Consider the following 24491-nt stretch of genomic DNA (forward strand, 5'->3'; position numbering starts at 1 on the left):
GGATCACCTCCTCAATCCAAAAAATCGCCCTTAATCAAATAGATCACCCCTTAATCCAATAAATCACCTCTCAATCCAAAAAAAATCACCCCCTCAGTCCAAAAAGATCAACCCTTAATCCAAAAGAATCATCCCCTCAAAGGAAATCACCCCCTCAATCGGAAAAATCACCCTGAATCCAAAACAATCACCCCCTCAATCCAAAAAAATCACCCCACAATCCAAAAGAATCACCCCCTCAATGCAAAAGAATCACCCCCTCAATCCAAAGAAATCATCACCTCAATCCAAAAAATCACCGTCAATCCTAAAAAATCACACCCTCAATCCAAAAAATCATTCCCAAATTCCAAAAATCACCCTCATTCCAAAATGATCACCCCCTCAATCCAATAAATTAACCCTTAGCCCAAAAGAATCACCACCTCAATCTGAAACAATCACCCCTCAATCCAGAAAATCACCCTTAATCGAAAAGATCATCCCTCAATCCAATATATCACCCCTCAATCCAGAAAATAACACATCAATCCGAAACAATCACCCCCTCGATCTGAAAAAAATCACCTCCTCAATCCAAAAGAATCAGCCCCTCAATCTGAAAAAATCATCGCTGAATCCAAACAAATCAAACCCTCAATACAAAAGAAATCACACCTCACTCCAAAAAATCATACCTCAATCCGAAAATGTTATCCCCTCAATCCAAAAATAATCACCCCCTCAATTGGAAAATCACCCCCTCAATCCAGATAAATCACCCCTCATTCCAAAAGAATCACCCCTCAATCCAAAAAATCATCCCCTAAATCCAAAAAATCACCCTCAATCCAAAAAATCACACCTCAATCCAAATATTCACCCCCTCAATCCAGAAAAATCACACCGTAAATCCAAATAATCATCCTTAAGACGACAAATCACCCCTCAATCCAACAAATCATCCTCAATACAAAAAATGTCAACCCCTTCAATCCAAAAGAATCACCCCTCAATCCAAAAAATCACCCCCTCAATCCAAAACATCACACCTCAATCCAAAAGAATCACTCCTCAATCCAAATAATACCCCTCAATCTAAAGTAATCACCCCCTCAATCCAATAAATCACCCTCAAACCAAATAAATCACCCCTTCAATCCAACAAATCACCCTCAAACCAAAGAAATCACCTTAATCCAGAAAATCACCCTCAATTCAATAAATTCACCCCCTCAATCCAGAAAATCACCCTTAAACCAACAAATTATCCCTCAATCCAAAATCTATCACCCCCTCAATCCAGCAAATAACCCCCACAATCCAAAAGAATCACCCCCTCAATTCAAAACAATCACTCCCTCAATCCAAAAAATCACCATTACACCAAAGAAATCACCTCCTCAATCCAACAAATCACCCTCAAACCAAAGAAATCATCTTAATCCATAAAATCACCCTCAATTCAATAAATTCACCCCCTCAATCCAGAAAATCACCCTTAAACCAACAAATCATCCCTCAATCCAAAATCTAACACCCCCCTCAATCCAGAAAATAACTCCCACAATCCAAAAGAATCACCCCCTCAATTCAAAAGAATCACCCCCTCAATCCAAAGAAATCATTCCCTCAATCCAAAAAATCATCATCAATCCTAAAAAATCACCCCTTCAATCCAAAAAGTTATTTTCAATCCTAAAAAATCACCCCCAAAATTCCAGAAAATCACCCTTAATCCAAAATATCACCCCTCAATCCAATAATTCACTCCTCAATCCAAAAAATCACCCCCTCAATCCAAAAAAATCATACCCTCAATCCAAAAAATCACCCCCTCAATCTAAAAAAAATCACCCCTTCAATCCAACAAACCACCCTCAAACTAAAGAAATCACCTCCTTAATCCAGAAAACCACCCTCAATTCAATAAATTCACCCCCTCCGTCCAGAAAATCACGCTTAAACCAACAATCACCGCTCAATCCAATAAATCACCCCTCAATCCAAAAGATATCAGCCCCTCAATTCAAAAAAAATCACACCTCAATCCAAATAATCACCCCCTCCATCCAAAAAAAATCACCCCTTCAATCCAACAAATCACCACCAAACTAAAGAAATCACCTCCTTAATTCAGAAATTCACCCTCAATTCAATAAATTCACCCCCTCAATCCAGAAAATCACCCTTAAACCAACAAATCATCCCTCAATCCAAAATCTATCACCCACCTCAATCCAGAAAATAACTCCCACAATCCAAAGAATCACCCCCTCAATTCAAAAGAATCACCCCCTCAATCCAAAGAAATCATTCCCTCAATCCAAAAAATCATCGTCAATCCTAAAAAATCACCCCTTCAATCCAAAAAGTTATTGTCAATCCTAAAAAATCATCCCCAAAATTCCAGAAAATCACCCTTAATCCAAAAGATCACCCCTCAATCCAATAAATCACTCCTCAATCCAAAAAATCACCCCCTCAATCCAAAAAAATCAAACCCTCAATCCAAAAAATCAGCCCCTCAATTGGAAAAATGACTCTCAATCCAAAGAAATCACCCCCTCAATCCATAAAATCACCTTCAATCCTAAACAATCATGCACTCAATGCAATAAATCACCCTTAAGACAAAATATCACCCCCAATCCAAAAAAGTCACCTGCTCAATCCAGAAAATCACCCCTCAATCCAAAAACATCACCCCCTCAATCCAAAAGAATCACTCCCTCGATCCAAAAAATCACCTCTCAATCTAAAAGAATCACCCCCTCAATCCCAAGAAACCACCCTCTCAATCCAAAAAACCACAGCCAATCCTAAAACATCATCCCCGAAATCCACAAAATCAACCTTAGTCCAAATAAACACCCCTAAATCCAGAAAATCATCCTCAATCCAAAAGAATCACCCGTCAATTCAAAAAATCCCCCTCAATCCAAAAGAATCACCCCTCAATCCAAATAAATCACCCCCCAATCCAAAAAAATCAAACCCTCAATCCAAAAAATCAGCTTCTCAAACGGAGAAATCACCCCCTCAGTCCATAAAATCACCCTCAATCCAAAACAATCACCCACTCAATCTAATAAATCACCCTTAAGACAAAATATCACCCCTCAATCCAAGAAAATCACCTGCTCAATCCAGAAAATCATCCCTCAATCCAAAAGCACCACCCCCTCCATCCAAAGAAATCATCCCCTCGATCCAAAAAATCACCCCTCAATCTAAAAAATCACAGCCAATCCTACAAAATTGTCCCTAAAATCCAGAAAATCACCCTTAGTCCAAAAGAAAAACCCCTAAATCCAGAAAATCACCCTCAATCCAAAGAAATCACCCATCAATCCAAAAAATCACCCTCAATCCAAAAGAATCACCCCTCAATCCAAATAAATTACCCCTTCAATCCAAAAAAAATCACCCCTCAATCCAAAAGAATCACCCCCTCAATCCAGATAAATCACCCCCTCAATCCAAAAAAATCACCCCCAATCCAATAAATCACCCTTAAGACAAAATATCACCCATCAATCCAAAAAAAAATCACCTGGTCAATCCAAAAAATCACCCCTTCAATCCCAAAAAATCAGCCCCAATCCAAAAAATGACACCGCAATCCAAAAAAATCACCCCCTCAATCCACAAAAATCACTTTCAATCCAAAAAAATCACCCTTCACTCCAAATAATCAGCCCCTCAATCCAAAGAAATCAGCCCTCAATCCAAGAAAATCACCCTCTCCATCCAAAAAAATCATCCCAATTCAAAGAATCACCCTCAATCCAACAAATCATCCCTCAATCCAAAAGAATCACCCCCTTAATCCAAAAAAAGTCACCCCCTCAATCGGAAAAATCACCCCCAATCCAAAGAAACCACCCTCTCAATCCAAAAAATCACCCTCAATCCCGAAAATTACCCTTAGTCCAAAAAATCACCCCTCCATCCAGAAAATCACCCCTCAATGCAAAAATTCACCCCAATCCAAAAAAAATCACCCCAATCCAAAAACTCACCTTCAATCCAATGAATCAACCTCAATCCAAGATTGGCTGTCTGGCAGGAGGCAGAGAGTGGGGATAAGGGGGTCCTTCTCAGGATGGCGGCCGGTGACTAGTGGAGTTCCGCAGGGGTCAGTGTTGGGACCACAACTTTTCACTTTATACATTAATGATCTAGATGAAGGAACTGAGGGCATCCTGGCTAAGTTTGCAGATGATACAAAGATAGGTGGAGGGACAGGTAGTATTGAGGAGGCAGGGAGGCCGCAGAAGGATTTGGACAGGTTAGGAGAATGGGCAAAGAAGTGGCAGATGGAATACAACGTGGGGAAGTGTGAGGTCATGCACTTTGGTAGGAAGAATAGAGGCATAGACTATTTTCTAAATGGGGAGAGAATTCAGAAATCTGGAGTGCAAAGGGACTTGGGAGTCCTAGTCCAGGATTCTCTTAAGGTTAACTTGCAGGCTGAGTCGGTAGTTAGGAAGGCAAATGCAATGTTGGCATTTATTTCGAGAGGACTAGAATATACAAGCAGGGATGTGCTGCTGAGGCTTTATAAGGCTCTGGTCAGACCACATTTAGAATATTGTGAGCAATTTTGGGCCCCGTATCTCAGGAAGGATGTTCTGGTCCTGGAGAGGGTCCAGAGGAGGTTCACGAGAACGATCCCAGGAATGAAAGGCTTAACATACGAGGAATGTTTGAGGACTCTGAGTCTATCTTGATGGAGTTTAGAAGGATGAGGGGGGATCTGATTGAAACTTACGGAATACTGAAAGGCCTGGATAGAGTGGACGTGGGGAAGATGTTTCCATTAGTAGGAGAGACTAGGATGCGAGGGCAGAGCCTCAGAGTAAAGGGAAGACCTTTTAGAACAGACATGAGGAGAAACTTCTTGAGCCAGAGAGTGGTGAATCTGTGGAATTCATTGCCACAGAAGGCTGTGGAGGCCAGGTCATTGAGTGTATTTAAGACCGAGATAGATAGGTTCTTGATTGGTAAGGGGATCAAAGATAACGGGGAGAAGGCGGGAGAATAGGGTTGAGAAACTTATCAGCCATGATTGAATGGCGGAGCAGACTCGATGGGCCAAATTGTCTAATTTCTGCTCCCATGTCTTATGGTATTCACTACCAGAGAAGGCTGTGGAGGCCGGGGCACTGAGTATATTCAAGAAAGAAATTGATAATTTTTTGGATATTAGGGGCATCAAAGGGTATGGAGAGAAAGTGGGAATCTGGCGTTGAGATGGAGGTTCAGCCATGATCATATTGAATGGTGAAACAGGCTTGAAGAGCTGAATGGCCTACTCCTGCTCCTAGTTTCTATGTTTCTATTGCTGCATCTGATGCTGGGAAGTGAGGTGGGCCAAGTAGACCAAGGGAAAAATTTTCCCCCCGTCAGAGGGGGATGTGCAGGAGCGGGCACAGGAGGGCGCACGTCTGATCGGCGCCCCCGATTGGGGGCGCGCCACCATTTTACATGGGCAGGCCAATTAAGGCCCGCCCAGCATGACATCCGCTATGCGCTCCCTCTGCGGGTGGGGGGGATTCCCTCAGCCCGGAATGCACTAAGTGCTGCCTCAGGGTGATCGGCTTGGAATTAAAATTTGCAGTACAAATGATAAAAAAAAATCCTCTGACATGTCCCCTCATGAGACACTGTCCCATGTGTTGGGACATGTCCATAACCTTTATTGAAACCTTTAATAAAAATTTAAATACCCTCATGAAACCTCATCCCGCCCGTGGATGAGGTTTCATGCTTTTTCCGAAGCCCGCCAGAGCTCTCGGCCTGTCCGCCAACCTTAAGATTGGACGGGCAGGTCCATTAATGACTTTAGTTAGTTTTTCAATGGCCTCAAAAGGCCGTTGACAGGTCGGGCCCTGCTCGCTGACCGGAAGATCCTGCCCCAAGGGTCTGTAGGGAACTGTTTGGGTAAGATCAATAATAATGTGGAAGATCAATGAACAATCTAATATGGAACTTCTAAATTTGAAAAAGGATAATTTTGATGAGAAGGGATCTAATCAGGGCAATCCAGAGACCCAGGGTGATGCTCTGGGGACCCAGGTTCGAATCCTGCCATGGTGGATGGTGGAATTTGAATTCAACCAAAAGAATCTGGAATTAAAAGCCTAATGATGACCATGAAACCATTGCCGATTGTTGTAAAAAATCCATCTGGTTCACTAATGTCCTTTAGGGAAGGAAATCCGCTGTCCTTACCTGGCCTGGCCTTCATGTGACTCCAGACCCACAGGAATGTGGTTGACTCTTAAATGCCCTCTGAACAAGGACAATGAGGGATGGACAATAAATGCTGGCCTAGCCAGTGATGCCCACACCCCATGAATGAATAAAATTTGAACCTGTGTCCCCAGGACCTCTGGATTATTAATTCAATGACAATGCCAGTACATGATCCAAGTCCCTGCAATATAGTGCTTTAAAATGGAACCAAAAACTGATGGGGAAAACTGTGGCGGACCAATGGGTGAACTTTAAGGAAGAAAGGCTTCAGGTACATGTCAGGTGCATTCCAACAAGGTAAGAGAGCCAAAAACAGGGCTCCTTGGAAGTGGGTTTGGAGATAGCAGAAAGGCTTGTTTTAATATTTCAAACTTTTCTTGATGTGGAGGAAGTGCCAGAGGATTGGACAATGGTAAATGTGACTCTTACTCAAGGAAGGATGCAAGGGCAGTCCTAGCAACTACAGGCCAGGTACTTTTAACATCAAGACAAAAGCAAAAAACTGTGGATGCTGGAAATCCAAAACAAAAATAAAAATACCTGGGAAAACTCAGCAGGTCTGGCAGCATCTGCGGAGAGGAACACAGTTAACGTTTCGAGTCCGTATGACTCTTCGAGACTCGAAAGGTTAATTGTGTTCCTCTCCGCAGATGCTGCCAGACCTGCTGAGTTTTTCCAGGTATTTTTATTTTTACTTTTAACATCAGTTCTGGGTAAGCATAGGGAGTCATTAATCAGGGGGAAAAGAAGCTTGAGTTAATTAAGGAGAGCTAGTAGTTTTGCAGAAAGACAAATGATGCTTGACTAATTGAATTTTTTGATGAAAGAAATGTGGATGTTGTCTGTATGGATTTTAAAGCATTTGACAAGGTACCACGTAAAAGGCTGGTTAACAATATTAAGGTTTATAGAATAAGAGGGTCAGTGCGCAATTAGATAAGAATTTGGCTTAAGGACAGAAAGCAGCAAGTCTTGGGGGATGTTCAGAGGGCATTTAAGAGGCCATTGCTGTGGGCCTGGAGTCACATGTAGGCCAGACCAGGTAAGGACAGCAGATTTCTTTCCCTAAAGGACATTAATGAACCAGATGGGTTTTTAACAACAATAAGCAATGGTTTCATGGTGATCACCAGACTTTTAATTCCAGATTTTTATTGAATTCAGATTTCACCATCTGCCATGGTGGGATTCAAACCTGGGTCCCCAGAGCATTATGGTGGGTCTCTGGAATTCTAGTCCAGTGACAATACCACTTTACCACCGCCTCCCCTGACAAATGGTAAAGAGTGATAATGATATGAATTGCCTGCAACAGGACATAGGTAGGCTAGCAGAATGGGCGGACAGGTGGCAGATTGAATTTGATATAGAGAAGTGTGAGATGGTGCATTTTTGCAGAAGGGATGGGGGACTACTGGCTGTTCACTCTTCCCCAACCCCCCATAGTCTGCTCAGAGACAGTGTTGACCCTGGCAACAGAGAGGCAACAAACCATCCTGGATTCACCTCTATGGCCAGAGAAACGCCTAACTATCAAAACACCTATAACTTATTCCTCTTCCAGACTTCCTTGTACCCCCTGTACAGTTGAGCCACCCATGGTGCCATGGACTTAGCTCTGGCTGCGCTCCCCATCACGAACTATCACTCTCAGCGTTATTCAAAACTGAATAGTGGTTGAAGAGCGCGATGCACATAGTTTACAAGGTTTAGTCCTTGTTTTTATATTCAGTGCCTTTACAATCCTAAGTATCCGATACACTTTCTTAACTGTCTTTTCAACTTGGCCTATACCTTCAAGATTTGTGAATTTGCATCTCCTCTTGCAACCCTCAAAATAGTGCCATTTAGATTCTACTGCCTTTCCGAGTTGTTGGTTCCAAAGGACATCTTTGACACCTAGCAGCACTAAATTGCGTCAGCCATGTGTCTGCCCATTTCACAATCTCTATGGCCTCCTGAAATTTGCTGCTAGGGGAGGAATTTTACTGCCCTGCCCATCAGCAGGATCTTCTGGTCCCGCCAAAGTCAATAGACTTTTGAACGGTACGCTGCATTTTCTGGTCCTGTCCCTGCCGTGTTGGGGCTGTAAAATTCTACTCCGTCATGCTCAACTATCATTGCCAAGTTTTGTATCATCCACAAATTTTGAAATTGTACTCCCTGGACCTATTTACAAATTATCTGTATATAACAAGAAAAGCAATGGCCCCAGTAGCAACATGATTGAATGGCGGAGCAGACTCGATGGGCCAAATGGAAGCCATTATATACTTTTCTCCAATCAGAAGAACATCCATTCACTACTACTCTCTGTCCTATCTGTTAGCCAATTACATACTTGAGTAACCACCATTCATTTAATACTCTGTGCTGCTATTTTCTAATAAGTATGTACCAGTATTTTATTAAATGCCCTTTGAAAGTCCACTTGTACATCATTACTTCATCACAGTACTCAGATTAGTTGAGTATAATTTTCCTTTAACAAATCCATGAAGGCTGTCACTTTGACCGCATGGTTTCTCCAAATGAGAATGAAACTTATCCTTGACAATAGCCTCTGTAGTTTTTCCATCACTAATGTTAGGTTAATTGGCATGTACTTATTCCTCTTCCATTTTTAGAACAGGGTTGTAAAATATTCTGGAATCTCTCTCAGATTCAAAGAGGAATGGAACTCCTGCTATCTGTGCCTGAGATTTACTCAGCAATCTGAGATACATCTCATTGCACGGGTAACTTGTTAACTTCAAGTAGTGCCAATCTATTTATTGCCTCCCTTCTATCTTTTTATCCTATCCAGTATCTTACTTCTTCCTCCTTCTACTGTAACATTAGCTTTATCCATATTTTTGGGAAGACAGAGGCAAAGAACTCATCCAGTAGCTCAATCATTGTATCTCCAAATATTTTTTTCTCCTATCCTCCTCAGCCCTCCTCTCTTCCCCTCTATGCTCCTGTGCCCCAAACTATCCTATTCCCATATTCTTTTCTCGTCATTACTTGCTCCGTCTCCTCCTTCTTTCTTACTTTACCTTTTTTCTCCATCTCTTTCTACATCCCTTCATCTTCATTCAACCTTCCCTTCTCAATTCTCCCTTATTACCAAATCTCTCCAATCCTCACACTGCCTCCTTTCCATACCCCAATCTACTCTGACATGTCTTGTAGGCAGACTAGCTCTCTCCTCCCTTATTTCTTCCTTCTGCCCATATCTGTTTCTTCCTAAAATCCCTTTGCCTTTGTATCGGTGATTACTGCTATGACTTTCCCCTTTTGCCCCACTTGGCCTTTTGCAGCAACACATAACCTGAGATTGAAAATTCAGTTTGAAGAGAGTGACAAAAAACGTTCCCCACTTAATGTTGCACATCACCAATTCTTCAGGAGCTATATTGTTGTAACATCATTCGATCATCCTTTAGCACCATTTTAGTAGGAATAGAAGTGTGATGCTTATAGTCTTAAATTGTCAAAGAATCACAGTTCAAATTAACACTCAAATGTATACTTATGTAATAGTGTCATGGTTTCCTGACATTGAAACCGGAGATGGTTTCCTGAAGCATCAGGAAAAGCTTCTTCAAGAACTTAACCAGTACAGAATCATCTCTCCATTTATTGTGTCAGGAGGACAGATGTGGAATATGGACCTTTTACAGCAGGTAAGGAAACAGTGGAGGAGTACATGTCAATGTTGTTACAAATCTATTTACAGATCTACTTAATATGACAGTGTTCTGCTGGTCTGTTCTAATTTGGCTGACATTTAGTTCTAATCAGGACTTGTTCCTTTGGATTGGGAATGCCAAGGTCAATCCATTGCCTATAGAACCTTGCAGCACAGAAGGAGGCCATGCGGCTTATCACCTGTTGTTTCCTGGGATGAAACGAGGTTGCATAGACTTGGGTTGTTTTCGTTGGAGCAGAGAAGACTGAGGGGCGACCTGATCGAGGTGTACAAGATTATGAGGGACATCGACAGGGTGGATAGGGAGCAGCTGTCCCCTTAGATGAAGGGTCAGTCACAAGGGGACATAAGTTCAAGGTGAGGGGCAGGAAGTTTAGGCGGGATGTGAGGAAAAACTTTTTTACCCAGAGGGTGGCGAGGGTCTGGAATGCACTGCCTGGGAGGGTGGTGGAGGCGGGTTGCCTCACATCCTTTAAAAAGTACCTGGATGAGTACTTGGCACGTCATAACATTCAAGGCTATGGGCCAAGAGTTGGTAAATGGGATTAGGTAGGTAGGTCAGGTGTTTCTCACGTGTCGGTGCAGACCCGATGGGCCGAAGGGCCTCTTCTGCACTGTGATTCTGAAGGAATAAAGAGCTGTTTGCTGATGATGCAAAGCTTGGTGTCAGAGTAACTATTGTAGATGTGACTGGAAAGTTGGAAAGGACCATCAAATCATAGAATGATGCAGCACAGAAGGTCGTCATTCAGCCCATTGTGTTTGTATTGACTCTTTGGAAGAGCCATTCGATGAATCCCACCCTCTGCTCTTTCTGCATATCCCAGTAATTTTTTTTTCCATCGGGTCTTTTTCGAATTCTCTTTTGAATATTATGTTGAATATAACTACCCTTTCAGGAAGTGCATTCCAGATGCAACAGCTTGATGTGTTTTCATAAAATGTTTCCTCATGTCACCTCTGGTTCTTTTGCCAATCACCTTATATCTGTGCTCTCTGGTCACCAACTGTTCTGCTACGAGAAACAGTTTCTCTTTATAGAATCATAGAAGATCAGATTGTAGGCCAAAATACTGGACACTAAGATGCTTTGTAGCTGGCATGCCAAACACCCTCACCATATTGAGACGGTCACAACTGAGTTGGACTGGTGTGTAACCAGAATGCCTGACACTCGCTTACCAAGCTGATTCTTCTATGGAGAGCTTGAGTCTGGATGCACTCTCATGGCAGTCAAATAAAGCACTACAGTGACACTAAAGGCTTCACTTATGAGTATTGATATTGACACCGAATCCTTGAAAAGCTTGCCCAGAATTGCTGCACCTTTTGCAACAAAATAAAAAAAGCAGCAATCTCCTTTGAAAGAAAACGCATATCAGAGGCAGAGAGAAAACACAAGCAGAGGCAATTCATCCAAAACTCAATCATCTGCAACATCTTATCCTATTTGCAAACATAACCTTCCCAGCCTTAGTGGTCACCGACATAACCATTGGAACCCTACAAAACATCCCAGATGATGGATATGATCATCTTCACCTCAAAGAACAAACAGCGTAGAATCGTAAAATGGATATGACAAAAGAGGCCATTTGCCCCATGATGTTCATGCCAGCTCTCTGTGAGAGCAAGTAAGCTAGTCCCATTCTGCCATGGTTTCCCTGGAGCCCTGCAAATCCTTTGAGATAATTACCCATTTCCTTTTGAAAGTCAGGATTGAATCTGCCCCCACCACGCTCTTGGGCAGTGTGTTCCAGATCCAATCCATTCATCACATACTTCCTCTGGCTCTTTATATATCACTCGAAAACATTGTCCTCTGGCTCTTGACTTCTGCAATGGGAACAGTTTCTCCCTATCTTTTTTATCCAGACCCCTCATGATATCTCCTCTCGTCCTTCTCCAAGGAGAACAGTCCCATTTATGCAAACTTATCCGTGTAACAGAAGTGTCTCATCCTGGAACCATTCATTCAATGTCCAGGTTCAAATGCAGAAAGACCTGGACAATATCCAGGCTTGGGCTGACAAGTGGCAAGCAACATTCGTGCTGCACAAGTGCCAGACAATGATCATCTCCAGCAAAAAAGAATCTAGCCATCACCCCACTATCAACATCTTGGGGGTTACCATTGACCAGGAGCTGAACTGGACTAGCTTTATAAAAACTATGGCTATAAGAGCAGGTCAGATGCTAGGAATCCTTTGGCCATTAACTCACCTCCTGACTCCCCAGAGCCTGTCCACTAAATGCAAGGCACAAGTCAGGAGTGTGATGGAATACTCTCCACTTGCCTGGATGAGTGCAGCTCCAACAACACTCAAGAAGTTTGACACCATCCAGGACAAAGCAGCCTGCTTGATTGGCACCTCATCCACAAACATTCACTCCCTCCACCACTGACACACAGTCGCAGCAGTGTGTACCATCTACAAGATGCACTGTAGGAACTCACCAAGGTTCCTTAGGCAGCCCCTTCCAAACACATGACCGATGCCATCTAGAAGGACAAGAGCGGCAGACACATGGGAACACCACCTGGAAGTTCCGATCCAAGCCACACACCACCCTGACTTGGAAATATATTCCCATACCTTCACAGTTGATGTGTCCAAATCATGGAACCCCCTAACAGCATTGTGGGTGTACCTACACCATGGGGACTACAGCAGTTAAAGAAGGCAGCTCACCACCACCTTCTCAACAGAAATTGGGGATGGGAAATAAATTCTAGCTTAGCCATGTCCTGTTTTTTTGTTTACAGGACATACCTGAGCAACTTTCCACGTTACCGGGTAGATGCCAGTGTTGTAGCTGTACTGGAGCAGCTTGGCTAGGGGCTCAGAAGGCTCCTGGAGCACAAGACTTCAGTAAAATAGCTGGAATATTATCAGGGCCCATAGCCTTTGTATTCTCCAGTGCCTTCAGCCATTTCTTGATATCACATGGAGTGAATCGAATTAGCTGAAGACTGGCACCTGTGATGCTGGGGACTCTGGAGGAGGTTGGGACGGATCATCCACTCGGCACTTCAGGCAGAACATTGTAGCAAATGCTTCAGCCTTCTCTTTTCACTGATGTTTTGGGCTCCCCCATCATTGAGGATGGGGATATTTGTGGAGCCTCCTCCTCCAGTGAGTTGCTTAATTGTCCACCAGGATTCGTGACTGGATGTGGCAGGATTGCAGAGCTTAGCTTGGCAGTTCTGCCGAAGGGCCATGAAGGCTCGAAACGTTAACTGATTTCTTCTCCGCCGATGCCGCCAGACTTGCTGAGTTTTTCCAGGTAATTCTGTTTTTGTTTTGTTTTAGATCTGATCTGTTGGTTGTGGGATTGCTTAGCTCTATCACTTGCTGCTTATGCTGTTTGGCACGTGAGTAGTCCTCTGTTAGAGCTTCACCAAGTTGACACCTTATTTTTAGGTATGCCTAGTGCTGTTCCTGGCATGCCCTCCTGCACTTTTCATTGAACCAGGTTGATCCCCTGGCTTGATGGTAATGATAGAGCGGGGGATATGCTGGGCCATGAGGTTTGAGATTGTGGTTGAGTACTATTCTGCTGCTGATGATGGCCCACAGCACCTCATGGATGCCCAGTCTTGAGTTGCTAGATCTGTTCAAAATCTATCTCATTTAGCATGGTGGTAGTGCCACACAACACGATGGAGGGTCCCCATATGGATGGCCACCCCTACCCATACTGTCATGGACAGATCCACCTGCGGCAGGCAGGTTGGTGCGGATGAGGTCAAGTATGTTTTTCCCTCTTGTTGGTTCCCTTACCACCTGTCGCAGACCGAGTCTAGCGGCTATGTCATTTAGGATTCAGCCAGCTCAGCCTGTGGTGGTGCCACCGAGCCACCCTTGGTGATGGACATTGAAGTCCTGCACCAAGACTACATTCTGTACCCTTGCCACCCTCAGTGCTTCCTCAAAGTGATGTCCAACATGAAGGAGCACTGATTCATCAGCTGAGGGAGGGCGGTATGTGGTAATCAGCAGGAGGTTTCCTTGCCCATGTTTGACCTGATGCCTGAGACGTCATGGGGTCTGGAGTCGAGTTTGAGAGTATTAACGTACCGCTAAGAGTTTTGTGATAGCCAGTTGATGTGAGAGAAATTGAGATTTTTCAGGAGGAACATGCTGAATTGTTCCCAGATTGCATGGTAACAAGGGCTCAGACTTAAGATAAAAGCAAAATACTGTGGATTCTGGAAAACTGAAACCAAAACAAAAATTGCTGGAAAAACTCAGCAGGCCTGACAGCATCTGTGGAGAGAAAGACAGTTAACATTTCGAGTCTGTATGACTCTTCTTCAGAACTAAAGAGAAGTAAAAATGTGGTGAAATATATACTGTTTAAGGGGGATGGGACAGGTGAAGCTGAATAGAAGGCCAGTGATAGGTGGAGGCAAAGGAGAGATTGCGAAAGATGCCATAAACAAAAGGTCAAAACGGTGTTGGTGGTGGTGATACTGGCTAAAGGAGGTGCTAATGGTGACATTAAGAGTAGAAAGCAGGATGAGCAAGTGACAGATGGCCCGAGTGGGTGTGGGGATGGGGTGGGGGGAGGGGACAATGTGGGAGAAAAGATCGAAATAGGCTAAAAGGTAGGGATAAAACAATGAATGGAAATACATTTAAAAAATAATAATAATAGAAATAGGTGGGAAAAAATATATATATAAAAATTTTAAAAATAAATATTTGAAAAAAGGGGATCAAAAAGGTGTGAGGATGGGGGAGAGAGTTCATGATCTAAAGTTGTTGAACTCAATATTCAGTCCAGAAGGCAGTAAAGTGCCTAATCGGAAGATGAGGTGCTGTTCCTCCAGTTTGAGTTGAGCTTCACTGGAACATTGCAGAAGGCCAAGGACAGACATGTGGGGATGAGAGCAGGGTGGTGTGTTGAAATGGCAAGTGACAGGGAGGTCTGGATCATGCTTGCGGACAGACCGAAGGTGTTCTGCAAATTGGTCACCCAATCTGCGTTTGGTCTCTCCAATGTAGAGGAGACCGCATTGGGAGCAGCGAATGCAGTAGACCAAATTGAGGGAAGTGCAAGTGAAATGCTGCTTCACTTGAAAGGAGTGTTTGGGCCCTTGGACAGTGAGGAGGGGCGAAGTAAAGGGGCAGGTGTTGCACCTTCTGCGATCGCATGGGAAGGTGCTGTGGGAGGGGGTTGAGATGTAGGGGGTGATGGAGTAGTGGACCAGGGTGCCCCGGAGGGAATGGTCCCTACTGAATGCCGACAGGGGGGAGGTGAAGGGAAGATATGGTGGCATCATGCTCGAGTTGGCGGGAATGGCGGAGGATGATCCTTTCAATGCGGAGGCTGGTGGGGCGAAAAGTGAGGACAAGGGGGTCCCTATCATGGTCCTGGGAGGGAGAGGAAGGTGTGAGGGCAGAGGCACGGGAAATGGGTAGGACACGGTTGAGGGCCCTGTCAACCATCGTGGGTGGGAAACCTCAGTTCAGGAAGAAGGAAGACATTCCAGAAGCACTGTTATGGAAAGTGGCATCATCGGAACAGATGCGACGGAGGCGAAGGAACTGAGAGAATGGGATGGAGTCTTTAAAGGATGTGGGGTGTGAGGAGTTATAGTTGAGTTAGCTGTGGGAGTCGGTAGGCTTGTAATGAATATTGGTGGACAGTATCACTAGAAATTGAGACTGAGAGGTCAAGGAAGAGGAGGGAAGTGTCAGTGATGGACCATGTGAAAATGACGGAGGGGTGGAAATTGGAAGCAAAATTAATAAATTTTTCCAGGTCCAGACGAGAGCATGAAGTGGCACCAAAACAGCCATCGATGTACCGGAGAAAGAGTTGTGGGAGGGGGCCTGAGTAGGACTGGAACAAGGAATGTTCCACATACCCCATAAAGAGACAGGCATAACTGGGGCCCATGCGGGTACCCATAGCCACACCTTTCATTTGGAGGAAGCAAGACGAGTTTAAGGAGAAATTGAAAGAGAACGAGTTCAGCCAGTTGGAGGAGAGTAGTGGTGGATGGGGATTGTTCGGACCTCTGTTCAAGGAAGAAGCGGAGAGCTCTCAGATCATCCTGGTGGGAGATGGAGGTGTAACGGGATTGGACGTCCATGGCGAAGAGGCGGTGGTTGGGGCCAGGGAGCTGGAAGTGGTTGATATGATGTAGGGCATCAGAGGAATTGCGGAGTTAGGGCTCAGGCTTGTAGGGCTAGACAGTATGAAGCGGAGTCGATTGAGAGGGAGCGTATTTCCGGTGTTCATTTGGATAGAAATTTTTTTTTAGGGAATTTGAATGAGGTTAGAGACCCTGAAAGTAACGAGGCTGACTTATTTAGCTGAGCTCCCTTGGATGAAGCCCAGTAGGCAGATCCCGGTTTGCAGTTTCAGCTGTTGCGAATCAAAAAATTATAGAAAGTTTATGGCACAGGAAGGGGCCACTTGGCCCATCGTATTTGTTCCGGATAGAAAAGGAGCCATTTCGACCAACCCAGCGCATGGTCCGTAGCCCTGCAGGTTATGGCATTTGAGGTGCATATCTAGACACCAGTGTTCTGAGGAAGAATCTGAAATGGACCCTGAAAGTTATTACCTAAAAAATGAGAAATTGATGAGGAAGTGGAGACGGCCTCAGAGACCAGCAGATAAGAAGTAGACAGCAGTCCATCAAATTTTAAGAATTGCCCATGAGATTCTAATGGCAGGTGATTTATATAAACATAGAAAATAGGACCAGGGGGAGGTCTTTTGGCCCTTCGAGCCTGCTTGGCCATTCAGTATGAGGCTGATCCTCTATCTCAGCTCCATACTCCTGTGCTCTCCCCATACCCCTTGATGGCTTTAGAGTCCAGAAATATTACCTATTTCCTTCTTAAATATATTAAGTCACTTTGCCACCACAGCCTTCTGTTGTAGAGAATTCCACAGGTTCACCACCCTCTGAGTGAAGAAGTTTCTTCTCATCTCAGTCCTAATGTTCTGGACTGGGGGAGAGTGGAATTTAGTAAAATAAGGCAGAATCTAGCCAAGGTGGACTGGGAACAGCTACTTGTGGGGAAATCTACAGAGGAGCAGTGGGGGGCGTTCAGAAAGGAAATGGGGAGGGTACAGGCTCAACATGTTCCCTCTAGGGTGATAGGAAGGAGTAACAAGTCCAGAGAACCATGAATGATCAGAGATGTTCAGGTTACGATGAGAAGGAAAAGAGAGGCTTTTAGCAGGTACAAGGGAAGCAAATCAGCAGAGGCATTAGTGGAGTACAGAAAGTGCAGGGTGGGGCTTAAGAAAGCAATTAGGAGAGCAAAGAGGGGATATGAGAAAGCTCTGGCTGGTAAAAGTAGGCAAAATCCCAAGATATTCTATAATGGGAAGAGGATAACCAGGGAATGAGTAGGGCCCATAAGGGACCAAGAGGGCAATCTATGGGTGGAGCCAGAGGACATCGCTAGAGTGTTGAACGAATACTTCACATCCGTCCTCACCCAAGAGAATGAGGATGAAGGTATGGAACTCGGGGAGGGAGACTGTGAGGCTCTTATGCAAATTGATATAGGGAGTGACAAGGTGGTGTTGGCAGGCTTAAAAGTGGGCAAATCTCCAGGTCCAGATGATTTGTGTCCCAGACTGCTAAGGGCGGAGATCGCAGGGTCTCTGACCAAATTCCTCTCTGTCCACGGGGGAGGTGCCAGAGGACTGGAGAACAGCTAATGTGGTTCTGAAATTTAAGAAGGGTTGTAGAGATAAGCCAGGGAACTACAGGCCAGTGAGTCTCACGTCAGTGGCAGGGAAACTATTGGAGAAAATTCTGAAGGAGAGAATCTATCTCTACTTGGAGAGGCAAGGTTTGATCAGGGATAGTCAGCATGGCTTTATCAGAGGGAGGTCATGCCTAACAAATTTGATTGAATTTTTTGAGGAGGTGACCAGGTGTGTAGATGAGGGTAGTGCAGTTGATATAGTTTATATGGATTTCAGTAAAGCCTTTGACAAGGTCCCACATGGGAGACTTATAAAGATGGCAAATGCACGTGGGATACAGGGTAATTTGACAAGATGGATTCAAAATTGGCTTAGTTTTAGGAGACAGAGGGTGATGACAGAAGGATGCTTTAGTGTCTTAAAGCCAGTGTCCAGTAGCGTACCACAGAGATCTGCACTGGGTCCCCTATTATTTGTCATTTATATAAACGACATAGATGACTATGTGGTGTGTAGGATTAGTAAGTTTGCGATGACACAAAGATTGGCTGGGTGGTTAACAGTGAGGTTGAGTATCATGGGCTACAAGACAATATAGATGGGATGGTCAAATGGGCAGATAAGTGGCAGATGGAATTTAATCCTGAAAAGTGTGAGGTGTTACACTTTGGAAGGAGTAATTTGACAAGGAAGTATTCAATGAACGGCATGACACTAGGAAGTTCTGAGGAACAAAGGGACCTTGGCGTGTGTGTCCATAGATCTCTGAAGGTGGAGGGGCATGTTAGTGGGATGGTGAAAAAGGCATATGGGACACTTGCCTTTATCAATCGAGGCATAGATTACAAAAGTAGGGAGGTCATGTTGGAGTGTATCGAACCTTGGTGAGGCCACAGCTGGAGTACTGTGTGCTGTTCTGGTCACCACATTATAGGAAGGATGTGATTGCACTGGAGGGAGTGCAGAGGAGATTCACCAGGATGTTGCCTGGGATAAAACATTTAAGTTATGAAGAGAGGTTGGCTAGACTTGGGTTGTTTTGTTGGAGCAGAGAAGACTGAGGGGCGATCTGATCGAGGTGTACAAGATTATGAGGGGCATGGACAGAGTGGATAGGGAGCAGCTGTTCCCCTTAGTTGAAGGGTCAGACACAAGGGGACAGAAGTTCAAGGTGAGGGGCAGGAGGTTTAGGGGGGATGTGAGGAAAAACATTTTTACCCAGAGGGTGGTGATGGATTGGAATGCACTGCCTGGGAAGCTGGTGGAGGCGGGTTGTCTCACATCCTTTAAAAAGTACTTGCATGAGCAGTTGGCACGTCATAACATTCAAGGCTATGGGCCAAGTGCTGGTAAATGGGATTAGGTAGGTAGATCAGGTGTTTCTCATGTGTCGGTGCAGACTAGATGGGCCAAAGGACCTCTTCTGCACTGTGATTCTGTAAATGGCTTGCCCTGTATCCTGAGACTCTGACCCCTTGTTCTAGATACCTCCCCCCACCGAGTTAGAGGAAACATCATCCCTGCATCTAGTCTGTCAATCCCTGTCAGAATTTTATACAATTCAATGAGACCCGCTCTCGTTCTGCTAAACTCCAGTGAATACAGGCCTAGTCAACCCAATTTCTCCTCATACGACAAACCTGCCATCCCAGGAATCAGTCTGGTGAACCTTCGCTGCACTCCCCCTATGGTAAGTATATCCTTTCTTCGGTAAGGAGACTAAAACTGAACTCAATACTCCAGGTGTGGACTCACCAAGGCCATGTCCAACTGCAGGAAAACATCCTTGCTCCCGTACTCAAATCCTCTCACAATGAAGGCCAATATACCATTTGCCTTAACTGCTTGCTGCACCTGCATGCTTGCTTTCAATGATTGGTGTCCCCAGATCCCTTTGTACATCAACATTTCCCAATCTATCACCATAATACTCTGCCAGTCTGTTTTTCCTACCAAATTGGATAACTTCACACTTATCCATGTTCTATTGCACCTGCCATGTATTTGCCCACTTACTCAACTTGTGTAATTTGCCTTAAAGGCACTTCATATCCTCCTCCACTGCTCATATTCCCACCAAGTTTTGTATTTCAGCAAACTTGGAAAAATTACATTTGGTTCCCTCATCCAAATCATTGATATATATTGTGAATTGCTGGAGCCCAAGCAATGATCCCTGCGGTGCCCCACTAGTCACTGCCTGGCACTCCAAAAAGGACCCATTTATTCCTATTCTGAGAATTGGTTGGCAGACAGGAAACAATGCATGCCAATGTATTACCCCCAATCCCATATGTTTTAATTTTACACACTAACTTCTTATGTGGGACTTTATCAAAAGCTTTCTGAAAATCCAAATCCACATCCACTGGCTCTCCCTTTTCTATTCTGCTAATTACATCCGCAAAAAACTCCAGTCGGTTTGTCAGAAATGACTTCCCTTTCATAAATCCATTGCTGACTTTGTCTAACCCCGTTGATATTTCCTAAGTGCCTTGTTATCACATCCTTTATAATAGACTCTGGCATTTTCTTTTCTACTGATGTTTGGCTAGCCAGCCTGTAATTCCCTGTTTTCTCCCTCCTTTTTTAAACAGTAGGGTTACATTTGCCATCCTCCAGTCTGTTGGGACTGTTCCAGAATCTATAGAATTTTGGAAGATGATAACCAACACATCCACTAATTCCATGGCCATCTCCATTAGTACTCTGGGATGTAGATCATCAGGCCTTGCGGATTTATCGCCTTTCAGCCCCATTAATTTCTCCAGCACTTATTTTTGTAATACTAATTCCCTTCAATTCCTCCTTCTCCCTAAAGCCTTTGTGGGAAGTTATTTGTGTCTTCCTCTGTAAAGACAGAACTAAAGTAGCTGTTTGATTGCTCTGCCATTTCCTTGTTTATTATAAATTCTTCTGTTTGAGACTGTGAGGGACCTACGTTTGTCTTCACTAATCTTTTTCTTATGACATACTTAAAAGAAGCTTTTACAGTCTGCTTTTATGTTCCTTGCAAGTTTACTCTCATATTTTATTTTCACCCCTTAATCTCTTGGTCGTCCTTTGTTGAATTCTGAACTGCTCCCAATCCTCAGGCTTGCCACTTTTTCTAGCAACTTCATATGGTCCCTCCTTGGATCGATTACTATGTTTAATTTAATTGTTAGCCACCGTTAGGCCACTATTCCTGTTGTGTTTTTGTGAAGAAAGGAATATATAACAGTTGCATTGCAAACATTCATCCCTTAAATACTAGCCGTAGCCTATCTACCGTCATACCTTTTAATGAAATTCCCCAGCCTATCTTGGCTAACTAACACCTCATACCTTTGTAGTTTCCTTTGTTTAGATTTAGGACCCTAGTTTTGGATTGGACTACTTCATTTTTCATCTTAATTGTGAGGATGGATGTTATTTTTTTAATATATTGTGGGGAATATTGTGTTATTCTGTAAAAAAAGGCTGTGTGTGTGTGAGAGAGAGATTTAATTAAGCTGGGCAGAGTTTGATAGGTTGTCTGGGGGATTTGGAAACATGAAAGGGATAGAGCTGTAACGTTTGAGGTACAAGCAAATTGGTTAGATCTAACATTTGCATTTTTAGATAAGTTGAGAGTTTGCTTGAAAGCAAAGTGGAGTCAGAAACATGTTTGCATCTTGCAGGAGTTCCATTGGTAAATAGTACTGGGGATATTGTATTTTAATGACCCAAAATCATTGACAAGATGGAAACACAAAATATCTTATATTTGGAAGGGTTTGAGTTTCAAAGAGGCGTGAGAACTATGGGACAGAGATTAAAGGAAAAAATGTATATTAGAATTACTGTGTATAGCTGTTGAGATAGAGATGGCTGGAGCTGTTTAAACTGTTGAGATAGCTGGAGCTCCGGGCTGGGAGAAGATGCTGTTTGAATTACCCATCCAGTCAAGCAAGCTAGAAAAGCCTTGGGCTGCAGCAAGTAGATTTATTCTGAAGTGGATTCCACTGCAGAGTGGGAGAGGGTACAGCAGTTTACCTTGTGTAATATTACTGGACTTCATAGTAGACATCGAAAAGGGAGTGTTGCCTGGAAGGTGTTTACTTGTGGGTTTAACCAAGTAGAGAGTTTTAGGGCAACGTTTTGAAAGATTAACCTTAACTGCGTAACTATAATCTTGTGCGCTTAAGTTTTCTTTTAGTTTTGTGATCCAAACCTCTATTTTTAAGATCCCAAAAGTGTTACTGGACCTCTTACTGCTAAGATCGGTATGTTGCTTTCTTGATTTCAGAATACAAAAAAAAGGTTATGGCCCGTTGGTCATGTTTCCCTCTGGGATTTGGTTTGCGTAGCAATTAACACCGGCTATGGTCGTAACAAATTTGGGAGCTCTTTGTGAGATTATTAAAATTTCTTGATTGGGTTAGAATTTGTGAATCCAAGGGATACGAGTACAAGAAGAACGCTGACTTCAGGAGGTTTGTGTTGAGGGCTTTTAAAGTGTTTAGACTGTACCATAGTTTTGATAATTGCTATGGCTTTTCTGGGAGTGAAAAATGTAACTGTGGAGTGTTTGAAATCTCTGACTAAAACTCAATTGGAAGATTTAGCAGATGAAGTGCAGGTAGAGAAGAAGCAGAATTTCGTATGGCTAAGATTGTTAAAGTACTTACCCAGCATCTAAAGTTGGTGGAACGGATACCTGAAACTAGTATGTGACAGCTGGAAGTCATAAGGCTTAATTTGCAAATGAAGAAGCTTGAAACTCTTTCGAGTTATCAACAGTCACAGATTGCAACTCTTTCCAGTACAATCACAGTTCTTGGTTTCCGGGAGTGGGACATGAACCCACAACCCTCTGATTCAAAGGCGAGGGTGCTATGAACTGAGCCACAGCTGACACCTCATGAAGAAGCTTGAACTTGAACAAGAAATGGAACCAAATGGAATTGACTTGTAAGAAAGAGGAAAAGAAAGGGAAATTTTTAAAAAATTAGAAAGAAAAGAGAAGGAAAAAGAAAAGAAATAGAAATAAAAAAAAGCTTCAATGGGAAAAAGCCCATGTTTTTTACCAAAATGCATCACCTCACACTTCTCCACATTGAACTTCATCTACCACCTATCTGCCCACTCCACCAACTTGTCCATATCCTTTTGAAGTTCCACACCGTCCTCTCACCGTTCACTACACTCCCAAGCTCCGTATCATCTGCAAACTTTGATGTTGTCACCTGCACACCAGGTGTATTAATAGTTAATTAATACATATCAGGAAAAGCAAGGGCCCCAATACCGACCTCTGGGGGACTCCACTACAAACCTTCCTTCAGCCCAAAAAACATCCATTGACCATTACTCTCTGCTTCCTATTTTTCAGCCAATTTTGTATCCACGTTGCTACTGTCCCTTTTCTTCCATGAGCAATAACTTTTCTCTCAAGTCGGTTGTGTGATACTGTGTCAAATGCCTTTTCAAAGTCCATGTGCACCACATCCAACAGTATTACCCTCATCGACCTTTTCTGTTATCTCTTGAAAACATGCCAGCAAGTTAGTTAAACATGATTTCCCATTCAGAAATCCATGCTGGCTCTTCCTTATCAACCCATATTTTTCCATGTGACTACTAATTCTATCCGAATAATTGTTTCCAGAATCTTGCCCACCATGAAGTTAGACTGACTGGTCTGTAATTGCTGGGCTTATCCTTACAACCTTTTTTGAACAAGGACATAATGTTTGCATTTCTCCAGTCCTCTGGCACCACTCCTGAGTCTAGGGAAGACTGAAAGATTATGGCCAGTGCCCCTGCAATTTCTACTCTCACTTCCTTCAATATCCTAGGATGTACCTCATCCGGTCCTGGTGTCTTGTCAACTTTAAGTACCGACAATCTATTCAACACTTCCTCCTTATAGGAACAGGCTAGGCCATACAGCCCTTCAAGCCTGCTCCGCCATTCAATATGATCATGGCTGATGTTCTATCTCAACGGCATATTCCCGCTTTCTCTTCATGCCCCTAACATCCAAAAAATTATCAATTTCTTTCTTGAATATACTCAGTGACCCGGCCTCCACAGCCTTCTGTGGTAGAGAATTCCACAGGTTGAACACCCTCTGAGTGGAGAAATCTTTCCTCATCTCAGTCCTGAATGGCCTGCCCCATATCCTGAGACTGTGTTCCTTGGTTCTAGACTCCCCAACCAAGGGAAACATCCTCCCTGCACCCAGTCTGTCTAGCCCTGTTAGAATTTTATATGTTTCAATCAGATCCCCTCTCATTCTTCTAAACTCTAGAGAATACAGGCCAAGTCAAACCAATCTCCCCTCATACGACTGTCCTGCCATCCCCAGTATCAGCCTAGTGAACCTTCACTGCACTCCCTCTATGGCAAGTATATCCTTTCTTAGGTAGGGAGACCTAAACTGCATGCAATACTCCAGATGTGGTCTCACCAAGGCCCTGTATAACTGCAGTAAGACATCCCTACTTCTGAACTCAAATCCTCTTACAATGAAGGCCAACATACCATTTACTCTCCCAATTGCTTGTTGCACCTGCCTGTTTACTTTCATTGACTGGTGTACAAGGACACCCAGATTCCTTTGTATACTCACATTTCCCAATACATCACCATTTAAATAATGCTCTGACTTTCTTTTTCACACCGAAGCGTTAACTTCACATTTATCCACGTTATACTGCATCTACCATGTGTTTGCCCACATACACAACTTGTCTAAATCGCCCTGAAGCCTCCTCGCATCCTCCTCACAACTCACAACCCCACCCAGTTTTGTGTCATCAGAAAACTTGGAAACACTGCATTTGGTTTCCTCATCCAAGTTATTTATATATATCGTGACTAGCTGGGGCCCAAGCAC

The 24491-nt window shown here is 43.6% G+C and overlaps 1 long non-coding RNA gene across 1 annotated transcript in view; it reads left to right on the top strand.

The window, feature by feature from the left end:
* The first annotated feature begins 9827 nt into the window (after nt 1-9827).
* LOC144693055 (uncharacterized) overlaps nt 9828-24491 on the top strand; it is a 35798-nt gene continuing 21134 nt past the window's right edge. The window contains exon 1 of the long non-coding RNA XR_013579456.1: nt 9828-9911. This is a non-coding gene — a long non-coding RNA (uncharacterized LOC144693055). The remainder of the gene's footprint in view (nt 9912-24491) is intronic.

Source organism: Cetorhinus maximus, chromosome 1, assembly GCF_964194155.1.
Source record: "Cetorhinus maximus chromosome 1, sCetMax3.hap1.1, whole genome shotgun sequence".
NCBI classification, from domain to species: Eukaryota; Metazoa; Chordata; class Chondrichthyes; order Lamniformes; family Cetorhinidae; genus Cetorhinus; species Cetorhinus maximus.